This window comes from Phocoena phocoena, chromosome 6 (assembly GCF_963924675.1).
Source record: "Phocoena phocoena chromosome 6, mPhoPho1.1, whole genome shotgun sequence".
In the NCBI taxonomy this organism is placed as follows: domain Eukaryota; kingdom Metazoa; phylum Chordata; class Mammalia; order Artiodactyla; family Phocoenidae; genus Phocoena; species Phocoena phocoena.
In genome coordinates this window covers 94,181,787-94,194,432 of record NC_089224.1, presented here as the reverse complement: position 1 = coordinate 94,194,432, position 12,646 = coordinate 94,181,787, and the positions used below count along the sequence as shown (strand labels likewise).

The window sequence follows — 12,646 nt, the reverse complement described above, 5'->3', positions numbered from 1 at the left end:
TTTTAACATTTTTCACTTTAATTTTGTTCTGTGGTTTCTCTAGCTGTGTCTAGGTGTACATCACTAGTTCTCAACCCTGGATGTTCACTAAAATAGCTTGGGAAGCTTTGAAGAAAATACAGATACCTTGACCTACTCCACACCAATTCCAAAATTACAGGAGGGGGAAGGGGGACCTAGGCACTGTTTTTAATTTGTTTCTAAAGTTTCTTAGGTGATACATGTAAGGTGCAGCCAGTGTTGAAGACCATTGCTGCAGACTTACTTTCATTTATTCTGTCTAGGAGTGGCCCTACTTTCCAAAGAATTGTTTCTTTTTGGAACTCCAGTTAGACATGTATAGGACCACCTCGTTTAGTCCTGCAGTTGTTTTAACCTCTTACATTTATTGTCACCTTTTTCTCATTAAGGTCCTGTATTTTGGATAATTTCCTTGAAATGGTTTTCTGATTCATTCATTATTTGTTCAGCTTTGTCTAATATGCTGTTTAATCCTTCTATTGAGTAATTGATTTCAAGGCATATATTTTTCATTTTTCTCTGTTTTATTTGATTCATTTTTAAAGATGATCTAGTTTTGTTGTTATTTAGAAAAACAGTATCATGTTCTTTTTTTATGGTTTCCATTGCTTTTTCCCCCTCATTTTTTAATTATTTAAAACAAAATTTTTATAGTCGCAGATTTTACAATTATGGAGTTCTTTAGGGTGCTAATATTACTTGGTTTTGTATCTGCTAGTATTTGCTTATGGTATAGTATTTTTCCTTGATTCATAATTTTTGGTTGTGAGGTAATCTTTGGCTGAATTATTTTCTTCTTCTGTGAGAATCTTCAGGGAAGTTTTGTGTTTGCTCTGCTAGACTTGCTAGGGTATCACCAGCCCCTAACATGACCTAATGTATATGTTAATTTATTGCTTTGGGGATTCCTACTAGAAGGGAAGAGAAAATTAAAAATCCAGACATTTACATTCAAATCCATGAACAGAGATAGACTTCCTTGTTAAATATCTGTGATACATGGTAAATTTCTAATTTTAGTTTGCCTTTTATGAGGGGTTGTTGGCCTGCTGAAGGGTTTGCCTGTTGATACGTAAAAACTTCTTTTTTTAGGTCACCTATACATTAAAAATACTTCTGTAATATTTGATTCAGTATTTGCAATTCTCTAAAAGCTTCCAAAACTAAAGATTTTGGTACTCCATTCCTTGACTTCTTTGAATAAATATTTCTAATTGATTTTGAACAAATTGTGTCAGAAAGTTTTTAGGGCTCATTTATAAACAAGTTAAATCCCTTTGTAAGTTACTTAAGTAGTTCTTCAAAGACACAAATAATTTAAAAAATCACATTGATAATGCATAGCTAAAAGAAAGCCATGTATTGTGTTGAAAGATCTTTTTTGCATTCAGTACAGTCTTCATCACAAAATTTTTGTAGTTCAGTTAATCTAAATGGGGATTTTAAAATATTTGTAAAATTTGACGACTATAATTTTTCTTTCTATCTGTAGAATATTGCTTGTTTGGTAACAAGCTATGTGTGCACCAAATAGATTGCAGATACATGTCTACTTTATGGGACTGTCAGGACACTGTTTTTGCCATGACATCTTGCTGGACCAAAATTTATATTTGTATTATTACCCCAAAGAAGTTTTATTTTTAGCTGAGCTTTTTAAACTGAATTTTCATTAGTGTCACACATTTCACTTTTGATAGAATGACTTCCCAGAAACTTTCCTTTGATTCAATTGAAAGTATTTAATATTATCCATTATTGGGTAATAACTGATTTTCTAATGTTTGCAGATGATGATAAAACTGATACAATTTAACTGTTTGCAAAGTTTTGTTAGTGGTGTCAGTATATTAACACCTGACACTTTATTGTTTACACATGGAGAAGAAACTTTGCAAGTTAAATTAATTCAGAATTACAGGTTTATGGACTTACTATAAGATATAAAATGGAATGATTATAAACGTAATTGTATTTCATGTGTAACTGGCCTGTAATTCCCACATTTTCCACAGACTGGCAGCCTGGCAGCCAAATGAATAGCATAGGTAGAAGGTTGAATACTGATGGAAGGAGTTAGGAGCTATCCTTAGCTACTTGTGTCCCACTGCATTTCTTCTCTTTTTTTAAAAATTTTTTTAAAATTTAAAAAATTTTTTAAAATTTTCTTTTCAAATTTTTTTTTTTCTTTAGTTGTGTTGGGTCTTCGTTGCTGCATGCGGGTTTTCTCTAGCTGTGGCAAGCAGAGGCTACTCTTCATTGTGGTGCGTGGGCTTCTCATTGCAGTGGCTTCTCTTGTTGCAGAGCTTGGGCTCTAGGCACACAGGCTTCAGTAATTGCAGCATGTGGGCTCAGTAGTTGCTGCGCACAGGGTTTAGGGCATGTGGGCTTCAGTAGTTGTGGCACGCGGTCTCAGTAGTTGTAGCCCACAGGCTCTAGAGTGCAGGCTCAGTAGTTGTGGCTCATGGGCTTAGCTGCTCTGTGGCATATGGGATCTTCGCAGACCAGGGCTCAAACCCATGTCCCCTGCATTGGCAGCTGGATTCTTAACCACTGTGCCACCAGGGAAGTCCCCACTGCCACTGCATTTCTTTTCTTTTTTCTTCCTTCCTCCCTTCCTCCCTTCCTCCTTTCCTCCCTTTCTCCTTTCCTCCCTCCCTCCCTTCTTTCCTCTTTAAATCAAAGACTCTGTGTGTTGTCTGTGAAAAAGTCATGAAGAGATTCCGTCTCACTGGTTAACATTGGTTAACATTCAGATTTAATCACTGTACATGTGGTTTATAAACTACTAGATGAGACCATGGCAAAAACTGGAAGTTAAAAAAATCAATTGGATCTACTAAGCCTATTCTAGCTTATTTCAATGCAACTGTTAATTTTTTTTCAAAAGAGAAGATGTTAAACTGTACGGGTTGCTAGAACAATGATGCCAAATTGTGACTGTCCCAGGCAAACTGGTCGTTCTGCTTAGATATTAATATTCCTTAAGAATATCTCTTAGCCTATAATGGACATATGAACTTTAAATTATTTTGTGTAGTTCTAGAACAGCCCCTCATTCCCCATTCCTTCCCCACAAAATCTTAGGGATTCTGAAATGTTGATCTTTTTGTGTAATTATTTTTCCATCTGGGAATATGGCATGTGAGTCCATGGTTTTAGGTCTTAGTCTATGTCCTTTGGTAATTATGAAAATGTTTTATACTTTCCTACATAAATCATATGCTTTTCCTCCTAAATTTAATCTTAGGAATTATGGCAGAGACTGTTTGTTGGGTACCCCAATACTTTCTATTTTCTTTAGCAACAGAGCTCTAATTTTTATCTGGGCACATTGCCACTCAGATTAAATGACTGCTTTTCCAGTCTTCTTTATAGCTAGGTGAGGTCATGTGATTAAGTGCTATCTAATGAGATATAAGTGGAAGTGTTACTTCTGGGGCATCTCTGCATGGTTTTTTCCTCTTTCGTCTTGCTGCCTGTAGGAGTTCTAGCTTCCATCTGTGAGAAAAGTGCTCCAGAAACCTGCCCTTGAATCTGTTGGTGAATGTTAAGCCACACGTGCCTTACCAGTATGGGTGGTATATCAGCTGTAGCATAAAAGCTATTCTAAACCCACCCTAACAAGACTTAAAAGCAAGCTCCAAAACAATTACCTGATCTTAAAGTAACTTAACTTTTTTCCAGAAAGGAGTCTGGCACTTCATTTTTTCCAGAAAGGAGTCTGGCACTTTAAAGGAATAAAACAATTCCAGTGCTCACAATGTTGAGCATTCAATCAAAAATTGCAACCCATAGCTAGGAGAAAAACCAGTCCATAGAAACACACCTAGAAAATAACAGATGATGAAGTTAGCAGATTTGTACTTTGGAACAGTTATTAAAGTATGTGAAAGGATTTAAAGGAAAATATCAACATAACAGGGAGAAAATGAAAGCTAAAAATCAAATAGAACTTCTAGAGATAAAATTATAATATATAAAAAAAAAACATGGCGTGGCTGTAACAGCACTAATATTCTGTAAAAGAAATGATCAGTGAATTTAAAGACAGCAATAGAAACTAAAGCACACAGGCCAAAAGACTGAAAAAGAAATGAACAGAGTCTTAATAATCTGTAGAACAAAATTAACTGGTCTAAACATATGTATAATTGAAGTTCCAGAAAAAAAGTTGGGGTTGGGGAAACAAATATATCTGAAGAAATAATGACTGAAAATACTCCAGATATGGTGGAAACTGTAAAGCCACATATCCAAGAAGTTCGGTGAACCACAGGCAGGATGAACACAGTGAAAACCACACCAAATCTCCTCGTAATCAAATTGCTGAAAACCAGGAATGCAGAACAAATCTTAAAAGTAGCCAGAGGAAAAAAGTCACATTTATTCAGAGAAACAAAGATAAGAGTAATGAGAGTGCTTGCCTGAAACTGCAAACCAGAAGACAGTTGAGCAACATCTTTAAAGTACTGTAGATAAATACAATGAAACAAATTCTATATCCAGTTAAAATATTTTTCAAAAATAAAGTTAAAATAAAACCTTATTTGAGGCACACAAGAGCTGAGAGCATTTGCTAGTAACAGACTTACATTTTATGAAATGGAAAAGGAAATTCCTCAGACTTGAAAATGATACCAGGTGGAAACTTGGATCTACACAAAGTGGTAAATATGTGGATATGTGACTTTTCTTTCTCATTTTTTTGGATAATTTAAAAGATGATTGAGGGTTTCTGGGAAGATGGTAGAATAAGAAGCACCAGGAGTCTGTCTTTCTACCTAGACAACAATTGCACTGGCAGAATCTGTCTATAACTAATTTGGAACTCTGGAGTTTTTTGAAGGCTTGCAAGTTCCAGGGGAAGACTTGGAAGGTAAATTGTGGTTAATTTCGGTCAATTTTAGCTCTTAGTGCAGCAGCAGCTACCCATCCCTCACCCTCGGTCACATGGCAGGCAACTGTGTGGTTCCAGAGCAGCTTACAAATAGGAGCCAGGGTAGGCAAAAAAGACCTTGTCCTTCAACTTCAAGGGTTCTGTGCTCTGATTGCTGGTTGCTTCTTCTGATCATGCAGGTACAGACAAAGAGGTAGGCAGCCATTGTTCTTGCATCTCCTGCTATAGTTGCAAGCCAGCACGCTCCACTCCCAATATATGTGACTTCCAGAGCATATAAAAGGCTGGTGCTTTCCACACCCTCCTCCCCTTCATTTTCTCTTTTTTTCCCCTTTTGGGAGCCAAAGATTGAAGACTAGGACATTAAAAAACAGCTGCATCTACAGGGAAAATTAGAAAGTGATAGTGCATGCCCAGGAAAAGACTCAGAAGACACCTGAGTAGAACTTAAATTTACACCTCAAGCTGATCCTTGGCGTAAACACAGTCTAAAACAATCAAAAACAATAACACAAATGAGAAAATCCCTAGAAAGGGGAAGAGTCTGATTTCCAGAGTTACCGTATTCCCAAATTTGATGAAAATCATGAATATAAACATCCAAGAAGCTTAATGAACTCCAAGTAAGATGAATTCAATGCGACCCACACTGAGACACCTTTATAATGAAACTTTCAAAAGTCAGAGACAAAGAGAGAATCCTGAAAGTATCGAGAGAATCAACTTATCACATACAAGGGATCCTCAATAAGAATATGACCAGATTTCTCTTCAGGAACTTTGGACAGATGTCAGTGGGCCAATATATTCAAAGTGCTAAAAGAATAAAACTGTCAACCAAGTATCCTATGTTTGGTAAATTTTTCTTTCAAAAGTGAAAGAGAAATTCCCACATGAGCAAAAACTGAAGGATTTTATTACCACTAGATCTGCCCTGCAAGAAATATTCAAAGGAGTCCTTTAGGGTGAAATGAAAGGACACCAGACAGTAGCTCAAAGCCATATGAAGAAATAAAGATCTCAGTGAAGGCCCTTATAAAAGCCAATATTATTCTAACAGTGGTTTGTTATCTACTTTTTGTTTTCTGTAGATTTAAGGGGCTAATACATTTTTTAAAAATTATTAATCTAAAAGCTACCAAGTGACTTGGTTTGTAACTCCACATTTTGTTTTCTAAATAATTTAGGAGACTAATGCATTAAAAGAATTGTTAGTTTGTGTTTCTGGGCACACACTGTATAAAGATGTAATTTTGTGATAATAATGGAAAGGGGTGGGGACAGAGCTGTAAAGGAGCAGAGTTTTTGTATGTTATTGAAGTTAAGCTGGTCTAAATTCAAATTAAAGTGTTATAACTTTAGGATGTTAAATGTAATCCCCATGGTAACCACAAAGAAAATAGCTATATGATATGCACAAAAGGAAATAAGAAAGAATACTTAGAGTAGTCAGAATCTTAGAGAATCGAATGGTGGTTGCTAGGGGCTGGAAGAAGGGAGGACTAGGGAAGTACTTTTTAATGGGTATAGAGTTTCTGTTTTACAAGGTGAAAAGTGCTGTGGAGATAGATGGTGGTGATAGTTACACATTATGAATATGTTTAACACCACTGAATTCTACGTTTAAAAATAGTTAAGATAGCGAATTTTATGTTATGTGTATTATACCACAGTAAAAAATTATTTGAAAAAAAAGTATAGAATGCTCTCTGTGGAAAGCTCCATAAGACACAATAAGTGAATAAAATAAGATGCAAAAAGAAAAATAGGTAATTGACTATTTAAAGCAAGATAATATTAATATATTTGGGGAGTTATAGCATATGTTAAAAGTATAATATATGATAGTAACACAAAGGATATGATAAGGGAAATAGACATATACTTTGAAAAGTTCTTACATAATACCTAGGTGTTATAATATTATTTTAAGGTAGACTGGGGTAAGTTAAAGATATGAATTGTCAATTTAACCCCAGAGCAGTCGCTTAAAAAAAAGTAAACAAAAAAGTAAAGATTATAATTAAAAAAGAGAGATTATCTGTCATTTATGTGCATGTTTTATGTGTGACATATTATGTTTCCTTGATAAATTGATCCCTTTATCATTATGCAATGTCTCACTTTATCTCTGGTGATACTCCTTTTCCTGAAGTCTACTTTGTCTGGTATTAGTACAGCCACTCCAGCTTTCTTGTGATTAGTGTTTACATATTTATGTGTTTTCATCCTTTTACTTGTAACCTGGATTTTATATTTTAAATGGGTTTCTTATTCACACCTTATAATTGTTTTGCTTTTATCCAGACCATAATCTCTGCCTTTCAATTAGAATCTTTTTTTTTTTTTTTTTTTTTTTTTTGTTGTACACAGGCCTCTCGCTGTTGTGGCCTCTCCCGTTGCGGAGCACAGGCTCAGCGGCCATGGCTCACGGGCCCAGCCGCTCCGCAGCATGTGGGATCTTCCCGGACCGGGGCATTAACCCGTGTACCCTGCATTGGCAGGTGGACTCTGAACCACTGCGCCACCAGGGAAGCCCCTCAATTGGAATCTTTATGCCAGTTTCACTTAATATAATTATTGATGTAGTTGGGTTTAAGTCTTTTTTTTTTTTTTGGCCATGCGATATGCAGGGTCTTAGTTCCCCAGCCAGGGATTGAATCTGCACCCCCCTAAGTCTTTCATCTTCCTATTTATTTCCTATTTGTCCCATATATTTTGTTCTGTTTTTCCTTTGTTTCCTGGCTTTCTTTAGATTATTTTTTATATTCCATTTTATTTGTCATTTATTACTTTGTATTCCATTTATTTATATTTCTTGATAAATATATGTATCCTAAATATATATATTCACCTAATTACAGAGCTTCAGAATACATAAAGTAAAACTAATAGAACTAAACAGAGAAATAGACAAATCCACAATTACAGCTGCAGATTTCAACACTCCTCTCTCAGTAATTGATAGTGTAGTAGATAAAAATCAATAAGGATCCAGAGCAGGCATTAGCAAACTCTGCCCTGTGGGCCACATCCACTCCATTGCCCATTTTTGTATTGCCCATGAGCTAAGATTGATTTTTACATTTAAAAAAAATTTTATGTATGTATGTATGTATTTCGCTCTGCCTGGTCTTTGTCGCGGCATGCAGGATCTTCGTTGCAGCACGTGGGATCTTCAGTTGCAGTGTGCGAACTCTTAGTTGCAGCATGTGGGATCCAGTTCCCTGACCAGGGATCAAACCCAGGCCCCTTACATTGGGAGCACGGAGTCTTAGCCTCTGGACCACCAGGGAATTCCTGATTTTTACATTTTAAATGGTGAAAAACACAAAGAATATTTTCTGATACATGAAACTTATATGAAATTAAATTTTGCTGTCTATATATAAAACTTTATTTGAACACAGTCACACTTATTTATTGGCTTGGCCGAAAAGTTCGTTTGGGTTTTTCTGCAAGATGTCAGCTATGGCTGTTTTCATGTTACAACTGCAGAGATGAATAGTTGGTTCAGAGCCTGTATGGCCCACAAAAGTCTAAAATATTTATGTGACCCTTTAGAGGAAGTTTGTAGATCACCTAATATAGAAGTTTTCAACACTATCAACCAGCTTGACCTCATTGACATATGGAACAGTCTCCCGCACACCATCAGCATACATATTCTTTTCAAGTTCACATGAAATGGTCAGCAAGGTAAACTATATACTGGGTCCTTAAGTCTCAGTAAATATGAATGCATTAAAATTATGCATTAGAGTTGTATTAGCAGTTTTAAGAAATGATCCTCAAATATGTGAGAAAAAAATCTCCAGTTGCTTGGAAAAAGAAAGTAACACTTAATCCATGGATCACATAAGAAGTCACAAGGGAAATTAGAAGATATTTTGAAGTGAATTAATATGAAAACACAACTTACTAAAGTTTGTAGGGTTCAGCTAGAGCTGTTCTTAGAAGGAAATTTACAGCTTTAAATATTTTATTAGAAAAAAGTCTAAAATGAATGATCTAAGCTTCTAAGTGTAGCATAAGAAGAGCAAATTAAACCCCAAGTAAATATTAAATATAAAAACAAAAGTTAATGACATAGAAAATGAGGATTAATGAAACCAATAGCTGTTTTTTTAATAGATCAATAAAATTAATAAACCTCTAGGTAGGTTTATTAAAAAAAGACAGAAATTACCAATATCAAGAACTATCCTGTAGACATTAAAAAGATATTGTTATGGACTGAATGTTTGTGTACCCCCAAAATTCATATGTTTAAACCCTAACCCCCAATGTGATGCTATTTGGAGATGGGGTCTTTGGAGTGGGGCCCTCACTGGGATTAATGTCTTTATAAGAAGAGATGCCAAAGAGCTTGCTTTTTCCCTCCACCCCTGCCATGTGAGGACCATGTGAAAAGGTGGCTGTCTATAAGCCAGGAAGAATCCTCACCAGAAGGTGACCATGCTGACCCTTGATTTTGGACTTCTAGTCTCCAGAACTGTGAAAAAGTAAATTTGTATTGTTTAAGCCACTCTGTCGTATTTTGTTATGGTGTCCTGAGCAGGCTAAGATAGATATCAAGTGAATATTGTGGACAATTTTAAGCCAATAAGTTTGACAGTTTAGATGAAGTGGACCAATTCCTTGAAAAACACAGGTGCAAAAGAAATAGAAAACCTAAATAGCCCTGTACTTGTTTTAAAAATCAAATTGATAATTTAAAAGTCCTTCAAAAAAAAAAAGAAAAAAAGTCCAGGTTCAATGGTTTCTTGTGGCCATATGGGTTATTTGTCAAAGGTTGTCATACTCTGCATTTAAAATGCAGGTGGATTTTACTATACCTAAAGAATACCCTAATAAAGTTGAATTTTTAAAAAGATCCATATTTCTAGGATAGTTTTCTTGGTAAGATCCCTTCAGTTTTGAGATGGGAATATATGAATTTTTAAAAAGTCTCTTCCACTTATCTCTTTGGAACATAATTAATATATAGTAGACATTCAGGACTTTTCATTATATTCAAAAAATACAAGATTTATGCAAGCTAAGTATTTTGAATGCTTATTTTCATAATACAATTTTGGAAAAGTCTGTGGTGTATCCTTTTGTACAGGGAATAATTTGTCAAAGTTATGTATTCAGTGCATTGCAATTTTCTTGTTTCCTCTTTTATTAAATTATAATGCCGTATAATTGCTTATATGCATTTTTCATTTTTAGATTGTTATATTTATCAAGTCTTTAGATATAACCTTTTTGGGTCATCTAGATGAGTAGTTCTTAGGCTTTTAGATTACACAGAATAATAAAATTTTCAATTGATTTTAAGCAATGTCAATTTTGCAAAGTAAGAACATCAAGAGAAAAAAATCCACTGTTGTCCACAATCATTATTTTAGCACCAAAAAAGTAGAAAGAACATACTTTCCAGGTAAAATAAGCCCTCCTAAGAAAATCAAGACATAGATTATTGATCACTTTGTACTAGGCATTACACCTAACATTTAAATGTTATCATATTTAATTTTCCAAATACTCATACTACATTTTCCAAATACTGTTATTATACTCATTTTATCAGAGAAGAATCTCAGGCTCAGTTATGTCAGAACAAGATGTGTGATTTCATAGCCCATGCTCTGAACATAGCGCATGCACTTTTATAATGCAGAACAATTAACAACCTAAAATGGTGATATATTTGCATAATTCTTGATAAAAATTTGTCACCATAGGTCTTTATTTGATAGTTCAGTGCAAGCTCAGATAGCTTGTGTAGGTATTCATTTTTTCTCACACATAGTTTTACGGAGATTCTGAACATCTCAGTTAAAGAAACAACCTTCTTAATGTTCATTCATTCATTTTGGAATATTCTGGGTAAACTTACAAAAGCCTTTGGCCTTTAGTATGTTTTTCTAGTCTTTAACACTTTGTGCTGGTTAGAACGCACAAGGTGGTGGTATTGTTGTCTAGCCATCTAGGCTTACAGGGAGGGAGGGTACAGAAAGGCACTTCATGCTTGGCTTTCACTCCTGTCCACGAGGTGATATTTGGCATTTAATCTAGTGACAGTATTATCATTATAATCCTCATAAACCTGCACATACTCTGAAAATTTTTTGTCACTGTCAAGTTGCTTACTTTTTTCTACAAATGGTAAGACACTTTGAGATTTTTGTGGTTAAGAAAATTACCTTTAAACTTGTTTGAATAATGCTTTTATCACTTGCTAGCTGTGTACAAAAATTATTTAATCTCTGAACCTCTGTCTCTTCATCTGTTAAAATTAATAATATTTAACTTAGTATATTTTTGTCAACTCCAGTGAAACAGTGTAAATGAAAACAGCGTGAAAACTAGAAACTAATGGACATTTTAGGTAGCTGGAATCCTGTCAGGGTTTTTAGAGCAGGATAATGACATGATACATCTGTTTAGGTTGATATGATGTTGGATCTGAGTGGAAGTGGGGGAGGGGTGAAACTAGAGGAAGGGAGAGTAGAAGGGGCCAAGATCATAGGTGAGGTGACGTTGAGCATGGAGATGAAAATGGAATCAGTCATTTTGGAGGGAAAAAATAAATATTTCATGATGAGAAAGGAGAAGGAACCTCTTGCCTCCCAGATTAATTTCCAACAAATATTTGCCGATTATTTTCCACACTCTGTCCTAGGCATTTGTTATATACAGGCACAGACCTGTAAGGACCTCTAGGAATTGATGGTATTTGGGTCCAGGTAGGATGTTGCCTGCATTCATGAACATAGAGAATTTGGGAGCAAGTGCTGGTTTTGGTATTAAGTCAACCTATTTACCTGTAAGCAAGTTGAGTTCTGTGCCACAGCTATGGGTACAAAATACTGCCATATAATTTTTACGTGGTCCTCATGAAATTTGTTTATTTAGGATCACAGACACCTGATTGTAAAGTTTCATTAGTGTTTAGAAAAATGATAATCTTAGGTGTTTGGAAAGATTATATTTTCCTCCTAATACTGCTAAGTATTTTAGTATTAAAAAAAAACACTGTAATGAAACTTTTGGCTTTCAGATAATTTGCATTCAGTCTTACTTGGTGCTATTTCTGGGAAAAAAACATTTCTGAATCTTATGTACATAAATTTGAGTACTCGTTACAGGCTTGTCAGTTCTAGTTATTGTCACTGTTAAAACATAGGCTTTAAATAAAATTTGGCTGTAAACTGGCATAATGGATTTCTTAGTTTTACAGCAGTGGTTCTCAAACTTTAGGTTGCTTCAGGATCATCTGGAGAGCTTGTTAAAACACAGTTACTGGGATGTTTCTGATTCAGTAGGTCTGAGTTGGGGCTAAAAATTTGCATTTCCAGAAAGGTGATGACGCTTATGTTAAGAACTGCCTGTTGTATCATAAGGAATAAGATTATCCTAAGAAACCACAATTTATGTTCTAAAAGTACTTTAAAAAATAGATTGGTAAAAATTATATGATGCCCAAGAAATAAACTTATTTTCATAAACATGCATCTCAAATCCAAATCCTAGTAAGGTGTGATAAATATAAAATTTTTATTACTGTCTTTCCTAAAAGTTTTTATTCTTATTTGTTTAATTAGTAATAGGACAAATTAGAAAAATACCTTTAAAAATACATTAAAGATATTATAAATACTGTTCTCTATTCACAACAAATAGTTAACTATTTAGAGGTTTTGATACCTCTAAATATGTAATTCATTTACCCAG

General features: G+C 34.7%; 1 protein-coding gene across 1 annotated transcript in view; it reads left to right on the top strand.

Annotated features, from left to right (window-relative positions):
• The window catches only part of PTBP3 (polypyrimidine tract binding protein 3), a 64,070-nt gene that overhangs the window by 2,819 nt on the left and 48,605 nt on the right, over window positions 1–12,646 (top strand). The gene's annotated exons all lie outside the window — the stretch shown is intronic.